Source organism: Cariama cristata, unplaced genomic scaffold (assembly GCF_000690535.1).
Source record: "Cariama cristata isolate BGI_N322 unplaced genomic scaffold, ASM69053v1 scaffold21992, whole genome shotgun sequence".
Classification (NCBI taxonomy): domain Eukaryota; kingdom Metazoa; phylum Chordata; class Aves; order Cariamiformes; family Cariamidae; genus Cariama; species Cariama cristata.
Window position 1 is genome coordinate 23,571 of NW_009605855.1, and position 6,143 is coordinate 29,713.

Consider the following 6,143-nt stretch of genomic DNA (forward strand, 5'->3'; position numbering starts at 1 on the left):
CACTATCCCCATCACAACGACAGGCAAGTACCTAGCTCAGAGCTAAAAAGAGAAGTCGCAACTGGACAGAGTTTGGCCGTTTTGTTCTCTGAAACAGCTGCATCAAACTTTGAATATCTCAGACATCAGACTGAGAATTTATTGGGAGTAACCCCATTCCCTTTATTTCAACAGGAACAGTGTCCCAAAATAAGGCTCATGCTGGCTCTTTCTGGCTCAGAGGTCTAGCAATGGGATAGTAACCCAACAATGTATAAGGCAAAATAATTTCCAACTCTTTCCTTCCTGTCTTTGCTGGCTCTGCAGGACAGACTGGAACAAACAGCAGGAGAACTACTACATCTAGCATGGTTTTAGAGCAAGATCTCCATGACACTGGTGTTAAACCTACACTGACTCTAACTTTTCCTCTGAGGTGTACACAGTGTTACTCTGTTAAATACAGGTCAAAAGCCAAGTTAACCTCTAAGCACCTTTATCCTTGGAGAAATCATCAGATACAACTGGTGATATCTAGTCATCCCTCCAGCATGGAGCCTCCCAAGTAAACAGATCCATTTTACCACAGTAAGAGCAATCTCGAGATTGCTGCCCACCCTGTAGGATGTGGGGGCTAGCAGACACTAATCCAGGGAGAAAACACAATGTCAGGGTCTTGAACTCAAGCTCTGCAGTGTTTCTTGCCAAGAACTAGACCAGCTGATCAGGGACATTGGCTACCTGTAAATCTGTGCTGATCACACCAACCTTTCTTACCATTTATAACCTCCTCTGAACTAGACAGAAAGCTAACGGTGAAACTTCCTGCTGACCCAGTCTGCTCTGGTCTCAGCTGTTGGCCTGGTGGACAGTGGCCACCACCACCCCTGCCATCCTCCCTTTTAGAATTAGGTCTTTCTCTGCAGGCCAGCTGGGAGGAGGATTTCAAACAACTGTCTGACTGAGATGACATAGAGCATATCTCCCTGCCCCTGACCTCCCCAACCTGAAGCCGTAGGGGAAATGAAAACTGGATTTTAAGAACAAAAAAAGGCAGGAAAGCTTTCAGCTATATATACATCAAGAATGGTGTCAGTTCCCTCCCATGTCCTTGTCAGAGGATCTGGACTAGCTCTTGCAGGGGTAGAAAAAGGGTGCTCATAACACACTGAGGAATTTGATTCCTTCCCCATTTCTGGCACAGATTCCCTGGGTCCTGCTGAGCAAGTCAGTCAGCTCCAGGTATCCTCAGAGGGTCCCTAGTAGTGCGAGATCCTCATTTGCTCAGGTTTAGACCTCAAGGGTTTAATTCGCTGAACTGCTGAGCATTCAAACCTGCTATGGAAATCGAGGGGGGCTGTGCACTCCATGTAGCAGGGATCACATTATGTTAAGCTCTCTGTGTAACCTGAAGGGTGGTCTTCGTCTGGATCTTAATGCTTCTGATTAATTAGTCATAGTCTTGAAATGCAAAAGAGGCTTTTGAATTGTGAGAAGAGCATAGTATTAGAGCAGCTTGTTAACATGTACAAAGTGGGAACAGGAACCCAAATCTGGTCTACAGATGCCCTAGTGATAGTAGAGTCAGAGGCTCACTGACCCAAATGGTCCTTTCCAACTCTGAACTGCTGTGCTCCCAGTACTGGCTTCTCTTCTGTGTCTCCATCCAGCCTGGCTGGAGCTGCCAGGAGAGCAGCTGCCTTTGCAGCTCCTGCTAGCTGGGATGGTTGCCTTGCATCTCTGCTGCCTCAGATACAGTATGCATGCAAGTTAGAGATAAAAAAACAACCGCATTGTATTATAGCAAGATTAGAAAAATAGGAAGGGACATTGATAGGAACAAAAATAGCATCTACGATGACATTAGCTAGGAAAAAAATGAATCAATCGCTGTGCTCTGGGGCGTGCATTAATCCCCTCTCGATGGTATAGTGTTGCACAATTAGGTACATTATGGAAAGTTTAACACTTCCCTCTGATGCATGCAGCATTGGCTGGAAATGGAGACTGCTGCGATCTGAGCCGGCAGTCCTTGAATTCACAGCATTTGCAGAGGACTCAAGGAGCAGCTGCACTACTGAGGTGGGGGAATTTCTTTTCTTTAGCAGATGAGCAAGACCAGAGGTGACCAGGAACTCATGCAAGTGCTCACTCATTGCTCCCCTGAACTGAAAGAGAGGAGGGGTGATTAAACCTAATTCAGCCCACTCTGTGGGACCATTTGGTGTCAACTTTGCCCATTCCTGGCTGTGCCCAGCATCCGAGTCACCAGTGACTCATCCCCCCAGGACTCAGGTGGGCAAATTAGGAACATGCAATCTGCCTACAGAAGGTGGCCGAAGGCCACACCGAGGCAGCATACCCGAGGTACAAACAGGGTGGTGTGTCCTTGCAACAGGGTGCCAGTACTTTCCTTCCCTTCTAAGGTTCTCCAGAGATGCTTGAAGCACCAGTTTCCAAATCACAGGCACAGATAAGGAGGAAAGTGAAAGTTTAGCTGGGCACAGAAAGGTATCTCCCTATTCTTTGCATTCTACAAAGCTGAGATTGGTGAAGACAGTCCCTCCTCCTTCACCCCTAGTCCTATGATAGATCAGCTCTGGGGAATCCTGCTGCAATAACTTAAGATGTTGTCATCCTTTGCTGTTTGCCTTGTCGCTCAGCACAAGGGTATTGCCCCAAAACCAGCAAAAGCAGAAAGGAAGCTGTGCCTGCATCTTGCAGCCAGGCATTAATTAGCACAGCCTGCTGAGGAAGGTGTAAGGACAGGCTAACTGGCTTTGCTGTGAAAGGAGAAAGCTGCATTGCAGACCCTCTGTCCTGTTCTGCTTACTGCTACAGTGGAGGTGTCATCCAATAGTCACGAATGTGTAGGGGTGGGAACATTTTAAATGACCATTCCCAGTTAACTTAGCTGAAGTGACTTGGGAATGAAAGCTTATCAAATGTTCATGCAAGCACATTTAAGGTGGGAAGTTTAGCTTGAGTTTGCAAAGAGCCTGCAACAACAGCTCAGAGCTGCAGACTTTCCCATTCATCTAGCTCAGATGCCAACATAAACCTCCCACATCCCTCCTCTTATTTATCTCACTGCTTGTCACAGCACATCAGAAAGGAAAATGCACCTTTTACAGCAAAGATTTCTATCCTAAAAGAGGGAAAAGGCACAGAGTTGACTGAGAGCAGCAAAGTCATACATTGTCTTGATTTTCCTGAAGCAGGTTGCAAAACTTCGCAGGAGCCAGCTCTTAACATTTGGGAAGCACCACCATGGCCAGTCACTGTCTCTGAAAGCATCCTCAATCATTTCCATGGGTATCTGTAACCACACCTGAGGCCATCTGAGCCCAAACATGCAATGTACAGATGAGGCTGTATGGGATGAGATGAGAGCTGTGTGTAACTTGCTTACCCTAGAGCAGGAGTCTAATTAGAGCTCTTCCCAGGATCTAAAAGCAAAAATAGTCTCAAGTTCCCCCCTGCCCATCCCATTTTTTTTACTAGTATCCTCCCAGCACAGCCCAGTCAGCAGAGATGTGTCGTGCTGCGGATCAGTGCCAAGTGCTCACAACAGCACATGACATTGCTGACACAGCAAAGCTGCCTCCTTTGGGAGAAGGTATCCACTGGTGCCTCTGCGAGAGAAATGTATCTGCTCCCAAGACTGAGGAACAGAAAGTCAGGGTTAGGAAGCTGAAATTAAAACAGGTCGGCAAAGCTCTACTAAGACACTCACTCCTATTTTCTGTTTGCCGAGCCATAAAAAATACATTAACAGCCCAGCAGCTTTGTAAATGATTTATGGTCAAACGAATAAATTTCTTCCTTCTCTCCTTGTAAAAAAAAAAAAAAAAAAAAAAAAAAAAGCACAACATAGTGATAAACTGCTTAATAAGGGAAAACAACTCGAGGTTTAAATATGTTCAATGGTATATTGAGTGGGAAGGACAGAGCCCATAAGGAATAAGATGAAAGCCCAGTAAGGGGAGCTGGCACAGGGGAAAGCAGGATGAATGGGTGGGCAGGCTGGAATATATGACTTGTGTGTGGTGGGGAGAGGCAGGAGCACAGGGTGCAGCTGCATGGGAAAAGAGGTGGGAAAGGAGAACGGGCTCATCAGTGACTTTTAACACTTCAACACAGAATGCATCAAGAGATATGTGTTCTGCAAATCCCTCCACCTCCTGCCATCATTGCAGGAAAAATGCCATTGTAACACAGACTGCAAACTCACACCTGAGTGGCTTTTCCACTTACCCTGGCACAACCATCATTCAGTCTAACTCCAGTGCAAATAGTCCCAGCCTACGGTTCAGCTACTTTTACCCAAAGCACCAAGAGCTATGTTCATCCTCCCCCAAAAGGAGGAAAAGCAGAGGGTGATGGGCAGAAAAGGGACAGTGCTTGCTCTATTAGGCACAAGCTGGGTGAAGATGCAGGGACACGATGGTGTGTGGCTCCGTCCTTGCAGACACCACTGACATCCTTTGGGAGTTCTCTGGGAACCTCAGGTGGCCACGTGAATCCCAGGCCTTGTTGGTGCTGCTGCATCTTCCAGAAATGATGAGGCAGCAAGATAACAGGCATCCACTCACCCAGATGTGGGTGGGCTCCATCACAAACAGGAGTGCACCCATCCATGCAGGGGTGCATGTATGACACAAAGTCACTAAGGCTGCGGCAGGGCTTGAGTCAGCAATGAGGACTCCAAGGAGCTGGGAGTTCCTACGTGAGAAAGCTTGCCTGCAAGGGGGAGAGCGAAGGCTGGGCGAGATCTAGATTAGGCTGGAGAGGGACCGAAGTCAGCCCCAAGAAGGAGAGGTTGGGGGAGAGGTATGTGGGGCTGCGGTAGCAGTGTCAGAGCTGGAATCAGGGTTAAGGAAGTGCAGGGGACCACAGCGGGGTCTGGGGGTAGGAAATAACTCCCCAAGAAATGGCCCCACATTTACAACCCACAGGTAGGGGAGCTCCCCCAATGCTTCCTGGGGTACCCATCTTACCTGCCTTCCCCCATTACCGAGATATTCCAGCACCATCATCACCCCACTGTTGGTTATGATGGCTATGGGGGATTATAATGGGCTGGTCCCTCAACAAAGTGGTGCCTAAGACAAAATATAATTAAATTAAATTAAATAATAGCAACCTCTAAGGAGACAGAAACCAGCCATTTCTGAGAAGAAAAATTTTCGTTTATAGACTGATCCCATTCTCCTTGAAGTCAGGAACGACCGCCACCAGGATGAGTATGAGATTCTTAAAGGATCTGGTGCAGCAACCCACAACTTTTGGCTCAGGCAATGCCAACAAGTTGGCCATCTGCTTTCCACCCCAGTTTTGTGTCTCATATGAAATGGTACTCATCCTATAGAGTACACAACCTTTGCAAGTGAAAGGGTATTTGGCAGATGTTCTTCAGTGTTCACTGTGCCTTTGAGCTCCCCTAAAATTTTTCCTGCTCTGTGACTCGGCTGTGAGTCCTACTTCACCTACGCTGCTGCCTGCATGGCCGCACAGCAGAGTGCCCGCAGCCGCTCGGCCAGACGCTGATGCCTGGGCTGATTTGATATGTCCTAGCAATTCCACTAAAGGCAGTTAAGTCACTGGAAACACAGTTGATGTTTAAAAATTAAGCACATGTTAAAGTATCCTGCCAAAGTGGGGCTTAAAGGTCTAATCACATTTGCATCCATTTTGATAACAAAACTCCTGTGGCCCGCTGGTATGAGAGACAGCCTTTAAGTGAGAATGTGCACCATCACAGTGAAACTTCCCTGTCTCATACATGATACTCAAAACAAGCCTGATAAAAGCATAAGAGCATAATTTTCAGTCTCCAAAAGCAGTCAGATTGAAACTAGCTTTCATAGAGGTGTTCAAAGACATTAGACTTCCATATCTTAAATTTTGTTAATCCCAAACTACTTTGGATGTAAAAATATTAACATTATTAAAAACAAACAAACAGAAAAGAAACAAAAAAGGCAGGCTCTTTTTCATTTAAATTGAAAAGAAAGGAAAACCCAAATTTATCTTCTGATGTGGCAAATGTCAGGTCAGTAATTGAATGTTTCAGATTATGAGTTGAGCTGCCTGAAAGAGGTTTTAAAAGGACAATCTTCCACTGGGAAAAAGGAAAAAAAAAGAGTTTTCATTAAAATCAA